The sequence below is a fragment of the Tamandua tetradactyla genome, chromosome X (assembly GCF_023851605.1).
Source record: "Tamandua tetradactyla isolate mTamTet1 chromosome X, mTamTet1.pri, whole genome shotgun sequence".
In the NCBI taxonomy this organism is placed as follows: domain Eukaryota; kingdom Metazoa; phylum Chordata; class Mammalia; order Pilosa; family Myrmecophagidae; genus Tamandua; species Tamandua tetradactyla.
The window spans coordinates 36,870,985-36,894,788 of NC_135353.1; the positions used below are offsets into that span (position 1 = coordinate 36,870,985).

General features: G+C 35.8%; 1 long non-coding RNA gene and 1 other non-coding gene across 2 annotated transcripts in view; both read left to right on the forward strand.

Annotated features, from left to right (window-relative positions):
* The first annotated feature begins 16,776 nt into the window (after positions 1 to 16,776).
* On the forward strand, positions 16,777 to 16,908 carry LOC143672374 (small nucleolar RNA SNORA76). The gene has a single exon (XR_013169827.1). It is a non-coding gene; the product is annotated as a small nucleolar RNA SNORA76 (small nucleolar RNA).
* The window catches only part of LOC143670778 (uncharacterized), a 213,855-nt gene continuing 206,942 nt past the window's right edge, over positions 16,892 to 23,804 (forward strand). Inside the window, exon 1 of the long non-coding RNA XR_013169452.1 lies at positions 16,892 to 17,112. This is a non-coding gene — a long non-coding RNA (uncharacterized LOC143670778). The remainder of the gene's footprint in view (positions 17,113 to 23,804) is intronic.

The window sequence follows — 23,804 nt, forward strand, 5'->3', positions numbered from 1 at the left end:
ACTGGAACATAGTCTGCAGCAAATTGGGGAGAATATGCTAAAATATTTCATATGCTCTCCTTCATTGAAAAACCATATAAAATACGAGTTATGGATACTTAAATATTTCAATATTAAGGTTAAATTTCAGGTTTTATGGAAATTAAAAGTAAAGGAGGGTGGGTCACAGTGGCTCCGCAGACATAGTTCTCGCTTGCCATGCTGGAGACCTGGGTTCAATTCCCAGTGCCTGCTCATGCAAAAAAAAAAAAGGAATAGGAACAAGATGGCATTGCAACAAACTCCACTGTGCCAAATCCCCACAGCTTCTTTGAACAGGTACCAAAAGTGGGCAGAGCTATCCTCCTCAATACTCTGGAAAAGGTTTAAAGTGTTGAAGTAACTGGGTAAGTGCCAAATAAAGAAGACAAAATTTAAAATGGAAGAAGAAACTTGTGGCACTTTTATCCTCCTCAATACTCTGGAAAAGGTTTAAAGTGTTGAAGTAACTGGGTAAGTGCCAAATAAAGAAGACAAAATTTAAAATGGAAGAAGAAACTTGTGGCACTTTTATTGGATCATCCCCAAATCAGATATGAAATGAGGGATATTAATACCAACACAACAGGAAAACACATGATAAGAGGATACTATTGTGCCAGTTTGAAACTGTCATGTACCTCAGAAAAGCCAAGTTCTTTAATCCTGATTAACTAGTATTGGGTGCAATAGTTTTTATAAAGTTATTTCCATAGAGATGTGACCTATCCAATTATGGGTAGGATCTTTTGTTTAGGTGGTTTCCTTGGACATGTGTCTCCACCAATTCAATGAGGGTTGCTTACTGGTATCCTTTAAGAGGTAATCATTTAGGAAAATGCTTAGAGCTGTCCCAGAGATACTTGGAGGTACAGAAAGAAAATGCACCCATGGAAGCCATTTTGAAAATGAGAAGCTGGGAAAGAAATATAGCAGACATCACCATGTACCTTCCCAGCTAAAAGAGAACCCCCCAGTATCATCAGCCCAGTATTGAATCAAGGTGTCTTTCTCTGAATGCCATCATTTGGACTTTTTTTTTTTTTTTTGGAGGGGAGCACAGTCCAAGAATGAAACCCTGGTCTTCTTCATGAAACATGAGCATTCTACTACTGAACCACCTGTGTACCTGAGTTTGGACATTTCTATAGCCTTAGAACTGTGAGCTTGTAACTTAATAAATTCCCTTTATAAAAGCCAAACCACTTCTGGCATATTGCATTTCTCACAGCATTAGTAAACTGAAACAATTATGAACAACTCTCCACCAAAAATAATATAAACTAGATGAAATGGAAAAGTTTCCAGAAACACGCAAACAACATAAACTAATCCAAGAAGAAATAGAAAACTACAACATATCAATAACTTAAGAGATTGAATCAGTAATCAAAAACCTCGCAACAATGAAAGACCCAAAAACCTAATACAACACATTGAAATAATTTACACCATAATCAAGAGGAATTTATCCCAGGTATGTTAGAGCAATTCAACACAAGAAAACCTATTAATATAATAGCACCCAAAAAATAACGGAATGATGGAAAAACACATAAAAACAGGATCATCTCAATGCAGAAAAGGCATTTTGCCAAATCCAATAAATACTTCTTGACAAAAATACTTACAAAACTAGCAATGAACGAATTTCCCAATATGACAGAGTATATATGAAAAACCCAAAGCTAATATATTCAAAGGTGAAAGACTGAAAGTTTTCCCTCTAAGATCAAGAAAAACCCAGGAAAACTGTTGTAACCACTGCTATTTAACATGGTACTGGAAGTTCTAGACAGATCAATGAGGCAAGAGAAAGAAAAAAAAGTCATACAAATCATAAGGGAAGAATTAAAATGGTCTCTATTTTCAGATGACATAATTCTATACACATATAATCCTGAAAAATGCACAACAAAGATATTAATGCTGATAAGCAAAATCCGCAAATTTGTGGGGTACAAGATCAAAATGCAAAAATCAGTAGTGTTTCTATGTAATAGTAATTAACAACCTGAAGAGGAGATCAATAAATAAATTCCATTTATAATAGCAACCAAAGGAATCAAATATCTAGGAGGAAATTTAACAAATCATGTAAAGAATCTGTCAGCAGAAAACTACAAAACATTGCTGAAGAATGACTGAAGAAGTGGAAGGACAATACATGTATAAGGATTACTAGACTAAGTTTTGCTAAAATGTCAATTCTTCCAAAAGTTATTAACAAATACTACACAATCCAAATAAAAATTCCAATAGTCTTCTTCTCAGAAATAGGAAAACCAACCATCAAACTCAAATACAAGGGTAGGGGGTCTTGAATAGTCCAAACCATTTATAAAAGGAGAATCATGCTGGAGGTCTCATACTTTCCAATGTTAAAACTTATTAAAAATACATTGTAGTCAAAACAGCACGATACTGACACAACGGCACACATATAATGCAATGGAAGTGAAAAGTGTCCAGAAAACAGCATTCACCTCTCTGGCTAATGTTTTTTGTTTTTTTGTTTTTTTTGTCTTTTGCCTATGGATTTTTGACAAAGGTGCCAGGTCAAAACGAGGGAAGAAGTGGCCTATCAATAAATGGTGCTAAGATACAGCATATGCATATGCAAAGGAATCAAGGTGGACTCCTAATTTACATCATATAAAAAGTCAACTGAAAATGGATCAAAGATTTAAATATATGAACAGTATTATATAGAGAAGCATCTTCAGGACTTTGTGGTAGGTAATGGTCTCTTAGACTTTAAAATTAAAGCATAAGCAACAAAAGAAAAAATAGTTAAATGTAACCTCATTAAATAAAAAAACCAGCTTGTGGCTCAAAGCACTTAATAATGAAAGTAAAATGACAACCTACACAATGGGAGAAATATTTGGGAACCAGATATTGGATAAGAGTTTAATATCGAGAGTATATAAAGAAATTTTACAACTCAGCAGCAATAAAACCAACATTCCAATTTAAAAATGGGCAAAAGCCTTGGTAGACATTTCTCCAAAGAGAATCTAAAAATAGACAAAAAGAAAATGAAAAGGTGCTCAACAGCTATTAGGGAAATCAAATCAAAACCAACTTTCACTCCGACTAGAATGACTGCTATTATAAAACAGAAAATAAGAATTGTTGGACAGGATGGGGGGAAGGGGAGCCCTCATATATGTTTAGTGTGGATATAAAATGATGCAGCTACTACGAAATAAAGTTTGGCAGTTCATCACATAATTAAGCATAGAAATACCATTTGACCAGGTAAGGTGGTTTGGAGCCATGTACCATAGAAAAACATGTTATTAAATTTGATCCATTCCTGTGGGTGTGAACTCATTGTAAATAGGAACTTGATGATGTAGCTTCAGCTATATTGTGGTCCAACTGACCAAGATATACCTGAAACTTATTTCTGAAGATCTTATGTGAAAGGCCACAGATATAGAGGAAAAGCCATACAGGGTGCAGCCAGAAGCTGAAAGTCAATCGAACAAAGAAGCCAGGAAAGGTCATCATTTTTGTTGCCATGTGACAGAAAGCATAAGGACAAAGGCTTGCCAGCAACCAAACCCAGAACATCACAGCCTTCAGGGAGTAAGCTTTGTATTGATGACACCTTGATTTTGAAGTTCCCCAGCCACAAAACCACAAACCAATAAATTCTCATTTTTGATGGTTAATCTCACATGTCAACTTGGCCAGATTATGGTGTCCAATTCTTTATATTGGCCTGATTTTATGGACTGAAATAATCAATAAATGGATTGCATCTACAGCTGACTCCATTTACAATCAATTGAGGAGACTGCCTTTAACAATGAGAAAAGTCTCATTCAATTAGTTGATGTCTTTGAAAGGAGAAGTGATTATTTCAGCAGTCAAAAGAGAATTTACAACCCTATTTCAACCCACCAACTTCTCCTGGGCAAGTCACCAAAAACCTTCTTTGAAGTTCTCAGTGTGTGGCCTGTACTACAGAATTTGGAATTGCCAATGCACACAATTGAATGAGATAACCCTTATAAAAATCTCATTATATACACACACACACACACACACACACACACACACACGTGTGTGTGTGCGTATGTATCCAATTGGTTCTATTTCCCAAGAAAACCCTGAATAATACATATTTGGGAGTGGGAGTTGTTCTTGATAAAAATAATGTTAAAAAGGAGATTTATGATTTGGTTTGGGGAGTTTGGAATTGGTTTTCTAATCTGATGAGATTCAAAGGCATTAAGGACTCTATTTCCAACAATCAAGGTAGCACTAAAAATCCATGGCATGAATAAGCTGCCATAATGCAATATACCAAAAACTGAATGGCTTTTACAAAAGGGGAATTTATTAAGTTGCAATTTTACAGTTCTGAGGCCATGAAAATGTCCAAACTAAGGCATCCAGGTAAAGATATCTTCACTCAAGAAAGGCTGATGGATCCAGAACACTCTGTCAGCTGGGAAGGCACAAGATAAAAATCTTCTAGCTTTCTCTCCTCATTTCATAAGGCTTCCCCAGGGACATTTTCTTTCTGCATCTCCATAGATTTCTGGTTGTGTGGGCTCTGTTGGCACTAAACCTTTTTCCAAAATGCTTCCCTCTTAATGAGCTCCAGTAAGCAACCTCACCTTGAATTGGTGGAGACACATCTCCTTGGACACCTTCTAATCAAAAGTTACCTCTTACAATTGTTTGGGTCACATCATGGAAACAATAAAAAATAAATCCACCCAACAATATTGAATAAGGATTAAAGAACATGGCTTTTCTGAGGCACAGGACAATTTCAAACCAGCATAGTTGGCTATAGAGACATACAGAAAATCAGCAATGATAAATGTGTGACTGCTACAATGCTTATAAGAAGTGTGGCTCTGGGTGAGACTGATTTTGACAGCTTAGCAGAGCAGAGTTTCTTGAATTTAAAAAGTATAATGACATTGGTTGGTTGTTCCTAAATATGTTAGATAAAATTTTAAAAGAAAGGAATGTGTTCAAGGCTTAAAATTTCCAATTAAGTGGTGCATCAAGAAAAATAAAGTTTCTACATGTGCCCTGAAAGGAAAACTTGTTTTGCATAGCCAATGAGTTGAGATTTCTGAAAACCATACCCAGGGTCTCATTTTCTGTATGGCTGAATATTAACATGAATTCTCCACCTTATAGGATGTTTGCTGATTGGAAAGGAATAGAATCCTAAAACTTGGAAGGGGAACATATGGGTTGATAATTATGATGGTGGAGGCATTGAATCCATATATTCTTCTGAGTCTGTGCCAGATGTTATGCCCTGAGAAAACAGATTCCAGACCTCCAGTCTGCCCTGAGGAATCTGGCATCCAATTTCCACCTTAAGAGATTAACCATGCAGTGCCTGATAAACCTGTTACCACCTCCCCTAAGGAAAGAGCTTCTGCTAATTGTTTCTCTGTCTGAAGAGATTAATCCAGTTTCACCAGATGAAACTGAAAAAGAATTTCCTTAAGTAGTTGAGTTGTAAAACACCTGAATTCTTCTTACAACTCAACCCAACACTGGTCTTTTCTTCCAGACCTATAATAAGACTGATGTCCAATCAAGTCCCAAAAGGTAATGACCAAAGCATGTCCCTGGGGAGGTGCACTAGGCTCTAAGAGAACTGTAAATTTTTTCCAATTTACAAAGAAAAAAATGAAGAAATGTGTGTGGGAATGGATATTAAGGTTGTGTAATAATGGTAGAATTAATAGAAAGTTAGATTAAGCTGAATTTATGCATATGGGCCCACTAAGCAGAGATCTTGATGCAGTGTTGTAGCTTGAATGGTTAAAAACAGCTCTAACATTTGTTTGGGTGATTGGATGAAGTATGGACAAAAAGGTTGCACATATTCTCTGATGTTGAAATGTAAGATCTGCCCTTGTATAATGTAGATTAGGGGAGCCAAAGGCTTCAAAAATTGGACTGAGTGGATTTATTACGTAAGACATGCTCACCCTGCACAGAATGTCCAGAGGGGAAAAACCATTGACAAAGACGGTGAGGAATATTTTTGTGAGATCAGATTCATCATCCCTAAAGAACTCTGTGGTCCCTCTTTTCTGTAGGTCAGATGTTATTGTGGGAACTGCTGTCACTGAACTGAGATCCTTAAACACAGTGGGAATGATCATAATTCCAGGTTGGCAGAAGCCAAGTGGTAGCAAATAATCACAAAGGCAATGTGAACATAGATACCATAATGGAAAGCAGACTCAAAGCAATAATCAAAATAATCTGCCTCACAGAGACCTATGGCACTGGCTAGTAGATCATATAGGGTAGTCTACTAAACTGTTAATTAGTCGGTACACACCAAAGAATTCTAGTTCAAGTAAATGAAAGCCTAACTTGATTTAAAGAAACTAAGAGTCATGGTCTCTTAATCAATTCTCATAATTAAGACAGTTTATAGAATTGAATGAAAAGAAAACTGGGTCAATTTAGGAAAGGACCCTGCTACACTGCCAAAAATTTATACTGTTAATCTTCGTCACAGAAGTTCCCAAAAAGATCTACAGCTTTTTACAAGGATAACTGTGCACTGGGAAAAGGAAATAATCAGACAGTTCAAGGATCATTAGACACTGGCTCTGAACTGATATTAATTCCAGGGTGCCCAAAACAGCACTGTAGTCCAATATTCAGAGAAAGGTTCATGGAAGTCAGGTGATCGATGGACTTTTAGCTCAGGCCCATTTCACAGTGAGTCCATTAAGTCTCTGTATCAATTCTGTGAATATTACCCAAGCTCCAGAATGCATATTTGGAATAGACATGCTCAGCAACTGGCAGAATTCCCACATTGGTTCATGACTTTAATCTGTTTTACAGCTACATAATATTCCATTGTATATACATATACCACATCTTGTTCAGCCACTCATCTGTTTATAGATATTTGTGCTGTTTCCAATGCCTGACAATCATAAACAATGCTTCTGTAAACAACAGTGAGCAAATGTCCACTTGTTTCTTTGCCTTCAGTTCCCCTGAATGTATGCCTAGTAGTGGGATCACTGGATCATGTGGTAATTCTATACTTAACTTTCTGAGGAACTACCAAACTGCCTTCTAGAGTGATTGTAATATTTTACATTTCCAACAACAGTAGATATGTGTCCCTCTTTCTCCACATTCTCTCTAGCACTTTTTGTTTTCTGGTGTTTTTTTTTTTATAAAGACCAATCTAGTGAGTATCAGATGATATTTCATCATGGTTTTGATTTGCATTTCCATAATAACTACTGAACTTGAGCATATTTTTGCGTGCCTGTTAACCATGTGTATTTCCTCTTCTGAGAAGTGTCTTTCATGTCTTTTGCCCATTTTTTAATTGTGTTGCTTGTATTTTTTTGGTTGAATTGAAGAATCTCTTTATATATTCTGGATACCAAACCCTTATCTCACATGTGGTTTCCAAATATTATCTCCCATTGTGTAGGCTGCCTTTTTACTTTCCTGACAAAGCTCTTTGATGCACAAAAATGTTTAACTTTGAGGAGATTCCATTTATCTGTTTCTTTTTTAGTGTTCATGCTTTGGGTGTAAACTCTAGGAATCTGCCTCTTATTACAAGATTTATAAGATATGTCTCTAAATTTTCTCCTAAGCATTGTATGGTCTTACCTCTAATATTTTGTATTTAATACATTTTGAGTTAATTTTTGTTTTATTGTGTGATATATGGGTCCTGTTTTATTCTTTTGCATATGGGCATCTAGTTCTGCAAATACAATTTGTTGAAGAGGCAGCTCCGTTCCAATTGGGTTAGCTTGACCACCTTATCAAAGTTCAATTGTCCATAGATGAGAGGGCCTATTTCTGAACACTCAATTAGATTCTATTGGTCAGTATATCTATCTTTATGCCAGTTCCATGCTGCTTTGACCACTGTAGGTTTTTAATATGCTTTAAAGTCATGTAGTGTGCAACCTCCCACTTCATTTTTCTTTCTCAAGATATTTTTAGCTACTTGTGGCACCCTGCTCTTCCAAATAAGCTTGATCACTTTTTAAAATCTATTTCTGCAAAGTAAGTGGTTGTGATTTCAATAGGTATTGAATTGAATTTTTTAATCATCTTGTGTAAAATTAACATTTTACCTATATTTAGTCTTCCAATCCATGAACACAGTATGCCCTTCCCATTATTTAGGTTTTCCATGATTTCTTTAAGCAATTTCTTGTAGTTTTTTGTGTATTGAACTTCTGTGTCCTTAATTAAATTTATTCCTAAATATTGGGGGGGGGGGTTGGATGCTACTGTAAATGGAATTTTTTTTTTATTTCCTTCTCAGATTTCTCATCCCTAGTGTCTAGAAACAGTACTGATTTTTGGCCATTGAATTTATACCCTGCAAATTTATTGTGCTAATTTATTTGCTCTAGTGTCTTTGCTGTAGAGTTTTTGGGATTATTGACATATAGTACCACGTCATTTGCCAAAAGTGAGGGTTTTACTTCTTTTCCAATTTGCATGCCTTTTATTCTTTTTCTTGTCTGATTGCCCTGGCTAGAACTTCCTGCACAATATTAAATACAAATGGTGACAGTTGGAATCCTTGTCTTATTCCAGATCTTACAGGGAAAGATGTGAAGACTTTCCCTTTGAGGAAGATGTTAGCTCTGCTTTTTTTTTATATTCTGCCTTTATCATGGTGAGAATATTCCCTCCTATTCTTATCCTTTGAAGTGTTTTCATCAACAAGTGATGTTGAATTTCGACAGATGCCTTTTCTGCATCAAACCAGATGATCATGTACTTTTTCTGCTTTGATTTGTTGATATGGTGTATTACATTAATTACTTTTCTTATATTGAACCAGCCTTGCATACATGGAATCAATCCCCCTTAGTCATGGTGTATAATTCTTTTAATATGCTGCTGGATTTGATTTGCAAATATTTTGTTGAGGATTTGTGCTTCTGAATTAATTATATAGATTGACCTGTAATTTTCTTTTCTTGTAGTATCTTTATTTGACCTTGGTATTAGGGTGATGTTGGCTTCATAGGATGAGTTAGGCAACTTTCCCTCTTCTCAATTCTTTTGAGGAGATTGAACAGTATTGCTACTAATTCTTTCTTGAATGCTTGGTTGTCTTCATATGTGAAGCCATCTGGTCCTGGACATTTATTTTTGGGAAGGTTCCGATGACTGATTCAGTCTCTTTACTTCTGTTTGGTTCACTGTGATCATCTATTTCTTCTCAAGTCAATGTTAGTTGTTCATTCACTTCTAGGAAGCTGTCCATTTCGTCTACATTGTCTAGTTTATTAGCACATAATTACTCATAGTATCCTCTCTTTATCTCCTTTGTTTCCGTGCAGTCAGTGTTCAGGTCTCCTCTTCCACTTCTGATTTTATTTATGTGCATCTTTTCTCTTCTTTTTTTTTTTTTTTTTTTTGTCAACCTAGCTAATGGTCCATCTATTTTGTTGATTTTCTCAAAGAACCAACTTATTGTTTGGTTGATTTTCTGGATTGTTTTCCTGTTCTTAATTTCACTTATTTCTGCTCTAATCTATGTTTATTTCCTTTTCTTTGCTTTGGGGTTAGTTTTCTGTACTTTCTCTGGTTTTCCCAAGTGAACAGTTAATTACTTGACTTTTGCTCTTTCTTCTTTTTTAATATAGACATTTAAGGCAATAAATTTCCCCCCCAGCATTGCCTTTGCTGCATCCTATAAATTTTGATGCTGTGTTTTCATTTTCATTTGCCTCAAAATATTTACCAATTGCTCTTTTTTTTTCTTCACTGACCCACTGGTTGTTTAAGAGTGTTGTGTTAGAGAAAAAGAAATAAAAAAGAGTGTGTAGTTTAGCTTACATATATTTGTGAATTTTCTGGCCCTCTGCCTGTTATGATTTCCAAATGTATTCCATTATGATACAAGAAAGTGTTTTTTTAATGATATCAGCCTTTTAAAATTTATTGAGACTTGTTTTCTGACCCAACATATGATCTATTTTTGAGAATGACCCAAGGGCACCTGTGAAAAATGTCTAATGTTCTATAGATGTCTGTTAAGTCTAGTTCACTTGTCGTATCATTAAAAATGTCTCTTTCCATGTTGATCCTCTGTCTAGATTTTCTATCCATTGGTGAGAGTGCAGAATTAAAGTCTCCAACTATTACGGTAGAGGTCTCTGTTTCTCACTTCAGTGTTGTTAGCATTGTCTCATGTATTTTGGAGCACCCCGGCTGGGTGAATAAATATTTTTGATTGTTATATCTTCTTCTTGAATTTTTCCTTTTATTTATACATAGTGTACTTCTTTGTGTCTTCTAATTGTTTTACATTTGAAGTCTTATTTGTCAGATAATAGTATAGCTACCCCTGCTCTTTCCTGATTGTTGTTAGCATGAAATATCTTTTCCCAACCTTTCAATTACAACCTATTTTTGTCCTTGTATTTAAAGTGAGTCTTTTGTAGGCATCATATAGATGGATCCTTTTAAAAATCCATTCTGCCAGTCTGTGTCTTTTGACTGGGGAATTTAATCCATTAACATTTAATGTGATTACTGTAAGGGCAGGAATTTCTTCTACCATTTTCTCTCTTGGATTTTATTTGCCATATCTAACATTTTTCTCCTTTTACCTTTACTAATAGTCTTCATTTCTATATTCTTTCACAGTCTTCTCTCTCCTCTGTTTTCCTATCTGTCTGTAGTGCTCCCATGAGTATTTCTAGCACAGTCAGTCTCTTCATCATAAATTCTGTCAGCCTTTCTTAGTCTGTTTTAGAATCTTAAATATATCTTACCACTTCCTTCTTTTTTTTTTTATTAATTAACGGAAAAAAAAGAAAAAAAAGAAATTAACCCAACATTTAGAAATCATACCATTCTACATATGCAATCAGTAATTCTTAACATCATCACATAGGTGCATGATCATCGTTTCTTAGTACATTTGCATCGGTTACCACTTCCTTCTTGACTCTATGCTTTCTGCTGAGAAATCCATACATAATTTTAAAGGACTTTCTGGTACATGATGGACTGCTTTTCTTTTGCTGTTTTCAAAATTCTTTCCTTGTCTTTAACATTTGACAATCTAATCAGTAAATGTCTTTGAGTATGTGTATTTGGATCTATTTTGTTTTGGGTAGACTGCACTTTTGGATCTGTAATGTTATGTCTTTCATAAGAGATGGGATATTTTCAGTGACTATTTCTACCATTAGTCTTTCTTCCCCTTTTCTCTTCTCTTTTCCATCTGGGAAAACAAACAGAAAAATGTATAAGTGTGTGCTTCATGTTGTCATTCAATTTCCTGAGACTCTGCTCATATTTCTCCATTCTTTTCCCTAAATTTTCTTCTGTGTGTCAGATTTTAGATGTCCAGTCCTTTAGTTCACTAATATTTTCTTCTGCCTCTTCAAATCTATTGTTGTCGGTTTCAACTGTTTCTTCATCTCTTCAATTGTGCCTTTCATTCCAATAAGTTGTGTGATTTGTTGTTTCAAACTTTTGAGTTCTTCTTTTTGTTTGCCCAATGATTTCTTTATATCCTCCCTCAACCCATTGATTTGATTATCAATGAGATTGTCCTTGTCTGTTCAAATATCCTAAGTTGTTTCAACTCCCATATCTCATTTGAAGTGCAGATTTGTTCCTTTGACTGGGCCATAAATTCAATTTTCCTTGCATGGCTCATTAGTTTTTGCTGGCATCTAGGCATTTGATTTCCTTAAGTAGTTGATTCTGGAGGTTGTGTTCATTTTTCTACATAGGGTTTTCTTGCTGGATGGGTTTGTTTTCTATTTATTCCTTGAAATTCATTTCAGCTTTTTCTAGACCTATAGAATAGGGTCTGTTTAACTGATCAGTATTTTTCAGTTCTCGTTTTTCTGTTTCTTGCCCTGACTATACAGAACTTTTTTTCTTTTGAGGAGGGTATTCCCAGATATTAAAGACCCTGGTAAGATTTTCCCAGACTACACAGGCCCACATTTCAGGAGTAAAGAGCACCAGCATCAGCACTTGTGAGACATAGTAAGTTGTCATTATTTCCTTTGAAGCCTCTAGACTCTGTGCTTTTCTTATCCTGCTTAGCTGTGGCACTTGTCTGTCAATGGGATCCTACCATCTTAACATCCTGTGGTGGCTATAGTTTCAGCAGACTCTACACGCCATTTGTGTGGTTAAGACAGAGATGAAGTAGTAGGATGGCTTAAATTGCTTCAGTTTTCCAGTCCCTGGGGCCTGAGTTCCTTGAAGGAGGGATTCCACTTGAGCTTGGCACCACCCTTTTTCTTGGGGAAGAGACACACTTTAAGGGATTAAGTTCTTTTACCTAACTAGCTACTTTTTCTCTCAGACAAGCTTAATTCCACCCTTGCATGGGACAGTGCTGGAGCCTGAGTTTGCTTCCAGTTCTATCTAATGAGCTGTTTAAGAAGTAAAGTAAAAAACCTTTTCAGAGCTGGACCTGAGTTTGTTAATCAAGAGCTTGAGTTGGTACATGGCTTTATACATCTCCAGGTTTTATGTGCCTCTTTTTCTTGGAGTCCAGCCCTTTTCCAATATTTTGTGTTGTCCAATTAAAATAGCCTCTGTTCATCTTTTTATTTTTCCATCAGGTCAGCTCCCTCTCTGCTGGAACAAAAATCCCTTGTCCCTTTAGTGCTTATTCCAGTACTACAAACAGGGGGCCTTTTTTCAGTCATCAGAATGTGTTAATTAATTCCACAATTGTAGCTTGGTTGAGTTAAGCCCTTGCTGCTAGTAAAGTCTGTTTCCTTTTCTCTCAGGGAACCAGCCTTCCATGCCCATGCTAGAGGGGCACCAGCCTCCGTTACTTTGGGGGACTTACATTTCTCTGTGGGACCTGACCCATTCCATCTTGTCCAGACTGGTTTACACTCTATGTCCTGTCACTGATGTTATCCCAGCCTTTATTCTGTACCATTCATGGCTATTTACTAGCTGCTGTATATGAAGAACTAAGCTAGCTCCACAACTCACTATGGTGCCATCTTGTTTTGCCTCCACTCAGCATTCTTTCTTGAGTAAAACATTTCAGATGATGTGAGTAGATGGAAACATCATGAACATCATAAAAAGAATATATGAAAACTTCATAGCTAATATCATACTCATTGGGGAAAATCTGAGAGCTTTACCTCTAAGATCAAGAACAAGACAAGGATGCCCATTGTCACCATTGTTATTTAATATTGTGCTGGATGTTTTAGCTAGAGCAACTAGGCAAGAAAAATAAATGAAAGTTATCCAAATTTGAAAGAATGAAGCAAAACATTCACTGTTTTTAGAAGACTTGATCTACATGTAGAAAATCCAAAAACTCTACAGCAAAGATACTAGAGCTAATAAACAAGTACACTGTGACAGGATAAATGATCAACATGCAAAACTCTGTAATATTTCTAAACACAAATAATGAGCAATCTGAGGATGAAACCAACAAAAAAAACTTCAGTTACAACAGCAGCCAAAAGAATAAAATATTTAGGAATAAATTTAATCAAGACCACAAAAAAAAAAATATACAGAAAACAACAAAACATTACTAAACAATATTTAAAAAGAGCTAAATAAATAGAAGGATATAGTGTGTTCATGGCTTGGAAGACTAAATATAGTTAAGATGTCAATTCTATGCAATTGATTTATAATTTCAATGCAATACCAATGAAAATACCAACAACTTACTTTGCAGAAAAAATAAAACCAATAATAAAATATATTTATTTTTATTTGTCTCCCTAGATATCTGTATTTCTACTTCTATGCATACATACATACACACACATGCACAGGCAGTTAAATGATATGTATATCATAGAGAATATTTTCTATTTGTGAAGGAGGGGGAAGCGCATGGGCCAGGAATTGAACTCGAGTCTTCTGCATGGCAAGCAAGAATTGTACCACTGAACTACCCATGCACCTAACTATATAGCTTTTATCATGTGACCTTGTTATTGTGAAAACATTGTGACTGATACTCCTTTTATCCTGTGTATGGGTAGATGAGTTATAAAATAAAGACATGCATAAAAATAATATGGGAATATGGGGGAAAATATCCCTATGTAAATTAAGGACAATAGTTATAGCACTACTTTAATAATCTTTCATTAATTGTAACAAATATAACTACTGTTAAAAATATTAGAATTTCAACAAAAAATGTTATAATCAATTTTAATAAATTTTCCACACCAATGTCAGTGTTTGTGGTGGAGTCATGTATGGATATTATGTATTTTTTTTTTTTTTGCATGGGCAAGCACCAGGAATCAAACCTGGGTCTCTGGCATGGCAGGCAAGAATTCTGCCACTGAGCCACTGTCACACCACCTAGATATCCTGTATTTTATGCATGATTGTTTGTAAACCTAAATTTCTGCAATAAAATTTTAAAGAAAGCATGTATAATCTCTATTATTTCCTTTATTTTCTTGAACATGTTAGTTATAAATATTTTGAAATTCTCATCTAATTTTTCAAATATTTGCATTGCTTAAAGGTACATTTATTTTACATGCTTTCTCTGTTGATTTTTTATCACATTATCTTGCACTTAAAATTTCTAAGTTTTTTTTGCAGATTCCAAGCACTGTGTATGAAAAATCATAAATGCTATGGATGATGTTCACACATTGTTTTGCTAGGTTAAAATAGTGAGGCTTAATCACTTGCATATGTTCAATGTTATCTTTATTGAAGGTATGCTTGTAGTATTTGGCAATCTCTATCTTAGTCCAGTTCAGGCATACTCTGAGGGTGTAGCCATCCACAGCTTCCAAATGATGCCTAATGTTGTTCACTAGGTCCTATCCCTACTTATATTTCTTCAACTCGATTTCATTTCTTCTTAACACCAAGGTTTTCTGAAAACAGTTCTCTAATTTTCAGATGTTTTCTACTTAGGCTCCTAGCTTCCTGTATGTGACTACTTCAAGCTTCATTAAATGCTTAAGAAAAAGGACAAAAGAAATTTTGGCTTAGGTGTCAATATAAAACTCCCAAAGAAGTTAACTGTGTACCCCTCCCGACCCAGACAATTTGCTTGGATTATCGTGCTCTTGTTCTACTCCAAACCTGGAGAGGAAGGATTTAGGTACACAATATTGATTCTCCATTTTCTACAGTTTTGTCTCCTTAAATGCTGATAGCTTCCACAATGCTTCTATTACTTTAAATATATTAAATATTAAATATAAGGTGATATTTCCTTTATTTATCTGGAATTTTTCTCAGGGATAACATTGGCGTACTTTACAGTTCTCCATTATATCTGGTTTATCTTGCCATATGTGCTCTGAATTCTGATTTATATACCATTATAATGTAACTATTGAATACATCTATAACTTCCCATTTTTTGTGGTTTCAGTGCTTTACTTTTTACTCCATTGTGTACAGCATTATGAATTTAGTCCTTGGAAAACCTTGTTTTTGTCATTGCAGTTTCCAGCTTAAGAATTTAGAAGGGCTGTGTAAATTCAGATCCTCAGAAAAGTATTCATAATAACAATATTAGAAGGGAAAATACAAGGGATGACAAGGACCTAGAAGAGGTTGCAAGTGCTATCATCATATGTTGATGTCCATCCCCTGTGAAGGAGTGAGAGAATTCCTAGGAAGATTCTCAGACTAACTCACAGTTCTAAGAAAATGTAGGTCAGATAATTATGAAATATTGGGCAAAATGGATCTGAGATGAGTTCCATGTCTTACAATGGTGGACATGTCTTAGCATATTCGTAGCTCTCTATCATCTGCTGGAAACTGTCCATAGGAGGCCAAGTTTTGTGCAAACATGGTGGAGGATTTAGAGCATAGCACCTGTGGTCTTGAATCACTCCTTACATTAGGAGAGTTGAGAGCTGTGCGTTCATAGTTTCTGCCACGGCACATTGTAAATGACCTGAACAATCCAAATTCCTCAACACTTCATAAAATTAGCCTCCTTCTTTTAAAAAACTTAAAACCCACTACCCCTTCCACAAATCTCTTGTTCTAGTCTCTTTACTGTCCTTTTTCCTATGTCAACTTCCTTAACTGACATTTTGTGACTGCTCCTGTATTATAGATTATACTTTTTAACTCTAATACTCTTGCCCTATACTACTATTAACTGAAGACCAATGCTGTTTTCAGAATCTGGCTCAAATTCCATCTTTAGCACTATCACTGCTGATTACAGAAGCTCCAATTTATCTTTACTCTTTCTAAAATTAATTATAATGTGAATCTTATACCTCTCCTTTCTTCTTGTTTTCTTGGTGTGCTAATAGATGGATGCATAGTTTGTTTAATGACACAAGTTATCTGAGAAAATAAATTGATAATTAAACCTTCTGTGTTGTTTTGTCTTCTAGAGATTAAAATCCCTCATGTGTTCATACAAAGCACCATATGTCTCCTATAATTTTCATTTATCAAACTGCATTAGACTTACCTCACTGTTAGGTCTCTCATAGTGTCTTTCATGCATAACCTGAACAAATCATTGAATGTTTCTTGTTTTATACTTATTTCAATATTTACATTTTTACATTTTTAATGTTTTAATAATAAAAATTCTGTTTTGACTTCAGTTTTCTCAGATTTATAACTCATTCAGTTCCCAGTAGTTTTGAACAATATCACTGAAACAGGAAATGTACATTTATTGATGGAATATGACATACCTGTGTACTGTTATTGTCATTCTTTCAGTGAAATATTTAAAAATAGAGATGTCACGCGCTGCCTTTGAGCCCCCGCTGCGCCTGCGCGTGGCGCCGGGGGTTAAGGGGCAGCGCCAGAGCACGCGCTTGCGCAAAACTGGGGCTGCCCGCTCGCCACGGGCGGCGCCTTTAACCGCGAGCGACGAGGCGGCCCAGGCTGTGGGACGGCGAAGCTGCGCGGAGGGTGTAAGAAGGCCTCAACCTTTAAACCCGAGGCTGGAACGTCTGGTAGGACAAGGGTGGTGGTTGCTACTTGGGGTGTATCCCGTGTTCGTGCCCCGTGAACGTTCCTCTTCCACGACTTCCTTGGCAGCGCGCTGTGCATCGCCGTGAGGCCCCAGCCGACCCTTAGGTGAGGAAAGTACGCCGTGCAGGTTCAGTTAGATGAAGTGGGATGTCTGCAGGGATTGTGGAGGGAGCTCTGGCTTTGCCCTGGAGCAGTTTAAGGGCCGTGGTCTGCTTGGCATATTTGCTTCCGTCGTGAGCTGTGAGGTGCACCTAGCTCACCTACCTGTTAAGGAAAATATACGGCACAGTGCTTTACTACTGTCAGGGATGTGACTAAAGCTTCGTGAGCCTAAAAGGTTCACAGAAGTGAGACGCTTGTAAAGGTGAATTAGATTTTAAATATGGTTGGGCACAAAGCCGGCAAGATAACCCTATAATCAACTTTTTACAGCAAGGCTCAAGTAAAATGTGCATTGAGTACAAGGCTGAGCGTATCAAAGGGCCAGGATTAACAGGACTTAATAGCATCTACGCCAATTGAAGGAGTTGGTGAGGATTCCTCAGGACAGCCGAGGAAATAAGTGAAAGCTACTGGCAGATGAGGTCCACTTGCGCTTCTGTCCCTGATATTTAAGCAGTTTTCAGTAGAAATAAATTAGATGCTTACCTAGTAAAAAAAAAATAGAGATGTCTGATTTTTACACACCTTTATAAGATTGTTGATAAAGTACTAACAGGTAAAATTTATAGTATGGACAGGGAATATTTTTTAAAAAACTATTTCAAGCATAAAATTTGAGTACCTCCTACTATAAGATAATGGAACTCTACAACTGTATAAAATGATTGAACCTCCCTACTTATGGTTGCAAGCTTACTCAAGAAGAATTGAAAATTTTACATTGGAAACACTATTACAAGTAAGTACTATAACGCTATGACCAATCAACAGTAATGTCCAGGTTAATTACATTTGTTTGAATAGCCAAAGGTCATGATTATTGAGAACATGAAAACAAAAAACTAAAATAAAAATTAAAAGCTCTGCATATTTCCATTTCCATAGCCGAAGACAAGGTAAATTCTGATATTATTTCTCAGGACATTTTCATATTTGAAACCCCAATATGACTTGTGAGTTATTATAATAAAACATAATTTGACTATTTTAAACTAATCTAATTATTCCAATATAATTCAAGTTATTGTGTTTGACTTGTTTTAACTTCAAATGATTTTACACAAGCACAATACTGGAAAAATATTATCAAAATTGAGCACAAAGGCATATATTACGCAATTCAAGTGTGATTAAATTTAGTATGCTTTCTATAGCTATACATTTCTTTCAGCAAGAATTATATCAATATTGTCTGTGATTTCAGAAATATCTTGGATACAAATTTGAAAATTAAATATTCTTGTTTATTATTTCATTATGGACATGGAACAGGCTTAGAACACAGGACATCATAGATTTCTGTAGTGTGGGTGGCAGAATAATACTTTCACAGTGGTGTCTGAATTCTACTCCGTGGTATCTGTGGTAAATTATGGAAATGTGTGAAGATGGGTTTAACTTTAATAATCAAATGACCTTGAGATGATGAGATAACCTGGGATTATCTGGGTTGACTCAAAGTAATCACAAGCATATTTATATGTAAAAGAAGGAGGCAGGAGAATCAGAGTTAGTGTGATGCAAAGTGAAGAAAATGCAAATGGCCATGGCTGCCTATGAAGATGAAAAAGGACCGTGAGTTTTTAGAAGCTGGAAGAGACAAGAAGATGGATTATCCCTGTATTGAACTGAATGGTGGCACCCAAAAAATATGCCTGCAGAAAATCCCTGAAAATTATAAATGTTACATTATGTGTTAGAAGAGTCTTTGCAGATGTTACTAAGCTAAAGATCTTGAATGAGATCGTCTTGAATTATTCAGATTGGTCCTAAATTCAATGCCAACTATCCTTATAGAAGAAAGGCAGAGATGAATTTGAAACAGACAGAAGGGGAGAAGACGGAGGAAAGGTGAGACCACATAAGGATAGAAAGTTGGAGGCAGAGATTGGGGTTGTGTAGCCACAAGTCAAGAAAAGCCTGATGCCACCGAAAACTGGAAAAGGCAAGTAAGTATAATTCCATAGAGTCTCAAGATGGAGTCTTGCAATGCTGAAGTTTTATTTCAGACTTCAGGCTTCAGTAATTGTGACAGAAAGTATTTGTGTTGTTTTAAGCCACGGCATTTGTAGTGATTTACTATGGCAACCTTAGGAACCAATATACTCCCCTACAGCCTTCAAAAAATAGCCTGCCAAGACCTTAAATTTAGTCAACATCTCTTTTGAACTTCTGGCCTCCAAAACTGTAAGATATATTTGTACTGATCTTGTATCTTATTCCTTTGCTGAATTTCTTTATTACCTCGAAGTATTTTATGGGAATTCTTCAGAATTTTGTACAGATGAGTTCAGGGCATCTGGGAAAAGAGGTAGTTTTACCTCTTAGTTTTCTATTTGGATGCATTTAACTTCTTTTTCTTGTCTGACTGCTCTGGCTAAATTGTTCTGTAAAATGATGAATAGATGTGCTTATATTTGACACCCTTTACTTGTTAATAATCTTCTGAGGAAAACTTTAAGGTATCATCATTGAGTATGGTGTGAGCTGTGAGTTTTTCATGTACAATCTTTATCTTGTTCTTTTCTTTTCCTTGTTTCTTGAGTATTTTTATATGAAAGCAAGTTAGATTTTGTCATGTGCTTTGCCAGCATTAATTGGGATGATCATGTGGTCACTTTCTTTCATTCTATTAATGTGGAATGCTACATTAATAGATTTTCATAGGCTTGACCACCTTTTCATTCCTAGGATTAATCTTACTTGGTATTGTTAAGAAAAAATCTTTTAATATACTGCTGGAATTTGCTATTATTTTGTGGAGGACTTTGTGTCTATTGTTATAAAGGCAGTTGATGGTATTTTTATTCATTTGGAATGTCTTCATCTGGCTCTGGTGATGAAGAATTTCACACAGGTGAAATTGGTTTCATAAAATTAGAAGGTGTGCCTCTTCTTCTGTATTTTTTGGCAGACTATGAGAATATTAGTGTTAATTCTTCTTTAGATGTTTGGTAGTATTTCCCAGTGAAGGCATCCATTCCTGGGATTTTCTTTGTTGGGAGGTTTGGATTACTGACTCAAAAACTTTACTTATTGTAGGTCTATTCATATTTTTTATTTATTAAATTTTTATATTTTATTGAAAAAACAAAGCAACATATAAACACAAACATTCTTAACATATGAACATTCCATACTAGGTGTACAATCAATGGCTCACAATATCATCACATAGTTATGTATTCATCACCATGATAATTTCTTAGAACATTTGCCTCACTATGGGAAAAGAAATAAAAAGAAAAAAGGAAAAACTCATACATACCATACCCCTAACCCCTCTCTCTCATAGACCACTAGTATTTCCAACTACTCAATGTATTTAAACCTTCATTCTCCTATTTTCTTCCTTTACCTTTTACCCCTCTCTTTCACCGATCACTAATATTTCAAACTACTCCATTTATTTTAACATTTGTTACCCTATTATTTATTTATTTTTAATCCATATTTTTTACTTATCTGCCCACACCATAGATAAAAGGAGCATCAGACAGAAAGTTTTCACAATCACAGTCACATTGTGAAAGCTATATCATTATACAATCCTCTTCAAGAAACATGGCTACTGGAACACAGCTCTACATTTTCAGTCACTTCCCTCTAGCCTCTCTAATACACCTTAAACTGAAAAGGGGCTATCTATATCATGCATAAGAATAACCTCCAGGATAACCTCTCAATTGTGTTTGAAATCTCTCAGCCACTGACACTTTGTCACATTTCTCTCTTCCACCTTTTTGTCGAGAAGGTTTTCTCACTCCCTTGTTGCTGAGTCCCAGTTCATTATAGGATTTCAGCCCCACATTGCCAGGGAGGTTTATATCCCTGAGAGTCGTATAACCATGTAGAGAGGGGGAGAGCAGTGAGTTTGCTTGCTGTGTTGGCCGAGAGAGAGATAGGCCACATGTGAGCAACAAAAGAGGTTCTCTGGGAATGACTCTTAGGCCTAATTTTAAGTAGGCTTAGCCTATCCTTTGCAGGGATAAGTTTCATATGAACATACCCCAAAATTGAGGGCTCAGCCTATTGATTTGTTTGTTCCCACTGTTTACGAGAATATCAGGAATTCTCCAAATGGAGAAGTTGAATTTTCACCTTTCTTGCCATTCCCCCAAGGGGACTTTGCAAATACTTTTTATACACTGTTCAAATCACTCTGGGATTTATCAGGGCATCACACCAGACAAACCTACAAAATCCCATGCCCTATTCAACATTCCATGTATTTATGGTGTTCAATTAATGTGTCCATATAAGGTATATTAGGAAATGCACTGCTCAAAATAAAAATTTTGTACCAAATAGACATTTTTTGCCTTAGTCTCACACAGAAGTTGCAGTTTTAAAATATGAATGACCATCTATTTTCAACACCGTGTACTATTGACATTCCTTTGTTCTTCCTCATGCAAAAACATTTTTTAATTTGTACATTTAGTCACTATCATTGTACACTCTAGACATTCTTAGATTATACCATCTCAGTCTATCATCTGTCTTTCCTTCTGGTACCATTTGCGTCCCCAGCCCTTCTCCCTCTTCGTTCTCACGTTCAGCTTCATTCAGGATACTTACATTATTGCACTACAGTCAGGTAGTATTGTGCTATCTATTTCTGCATTTTTACAATCAGTCCTGTTACACAATCTGTATCCCTTCAGCTTCAATTACCCAACATCTACCTTACTTCTATCTCCTGATAATCTCTGTTCTTAAGTGAGTTTCTCCAAGTCCATTCATTAATGTTAGTTCATATCGGTGAGATGATACAGTATTTGTCCTTTTGTTTCTGGCTAATCTCACTCAGCATAATGTGCTCAAGGTTGACCCCATTGTTACATGCTTCAGGACTTTATTCTGCTTTACAGCTGCATAATATTCCATTGTATGTATATACCACAGCTTGTTTAGCCACTCGTGTTTTGATGGACATTTGGGCTGTCTCCATCTCTTGGCAATTGTAAATAATTCTGCCATAAATATTAATGTGCAAGTGTCCATTTGTGTCCTTCCCGTCATGTCCTCTGAATAGATATCTAGCAATGGTATTGCCAGATCACATGGCAATTCTGTTTTTAGCTTTCCACAGAGGTTGTACCACTTGACACTCTCACCAGCAGTGGATAAGTGTGCCTCTTTCTCTCCATCCTCTCCAGTACTTGTCATTTCCTGTTTTATTGATAATGGCCATTCTGGTGGGTGTGAGATGCTATCTCATTGTGGTTTTGATTTGCATTGCCCTAATAGCCAGGAAGTTGAGCATATTTTCAGGTGCTTTTTAGCCATTTGTATTTAGTCTTCTGAGAAGTGTTTGTTCATGTCTTTAACTCATTTTGGTAATTGGTTTGTTTGTCTTTTTCTTGTTGAGTTGAACAATCTCTTTATATATTCTGAATATTAGACCCTTATGTGATATGTCATTTCCAAATACTGTCTCCCATTGTACAGGTTCTTTTTACTTTCTTGACAATGTTCTTTGATGCACAAATATATTTAATTTTGAGGAGTTCCTATTTATTTCTGCAATGTGCGTGCTTTGGGTATAAGATCTAGGAAATCACCTCTTATTACAAGTCTTATAAGATGTTATCTTGTTCTCAATTTCACTTATTCCTGCTCTAATCTTCATTGTTTCTTTCCTTTTGCTTGCTTTGGGTTAGTTTGTTGTTCTTTCTCTAGTTCTTCCAAGTAAACAGTTAATTCCTTGATTTTTGCTCTTTCTTCTTTTTTAATATAGGCATTTCAGGCAATAAATTTAAGCACTGTCTTTGCTGCATCCCATAAATTTTCATATGTTCTCTTTTCCTTTTCCTTTGCCTCAAGGTATTTACTAATTTCTCTTATAATTTCCTCCTTGTCCCACTGGTTGGTTAAGAGTGTGTTGCTGAGCCTCCATATATTTGTGTATTTCCTGGCCCTCTGCCCATTATTGATTTCCAGCTTCATTCCTTTATGACCCGAGAAAGTGTCGTATTTGTATGATTCCAATCTTTTTAAATTTATTGAGACTTGCTTTGTGACCCAGCATATGGTCTATTCTTGAGAATGATCTTTGAACACTTGAGAAAAAGGTATGCCTTGCTCTAGTAGGATGTAATGCTCTATAAATGTCTGTTAAGTCTAATTCATTTATTGTATTATTCAAATTCTTTGTTTCTTTATTGATCATCTGTCTAGATGGTCTGTCCTTTGATGAAAGCAGGGAATTGAAGTCTCCAACGATTATGGTAGATGTGTCTATTTCTCTTTTCAGAGTTTTCAGTGTTTGCCTCATGTATTTTGGAGCACTCTGCTTGGTGCATAAATAATTATGATTGTTATCTTCTTGTTGAATTGTTCTTTTTATTACTACAGTATCCTCTTTATCTCACTTTTAATTGTTTTACATTTGACGTCTAATTTGTTTGACATTAATATATCTATTCCTCTTTTCTGATTGTTGCTTCCATGAAATATATTTTCCCAACCTGTTTGACCTTGGGTCTAAAATGTGTCTCCTGTAGACAGCATATAGATGGGTCTTGCTTTTCACTCCATTCATCAGATGGTGGACACTTGGTTTGCTTCCATCTTTTAACAATTATGAGTAGTGCCACCATGAATGTCAGTGTGCAAATATCTTTTTTGAG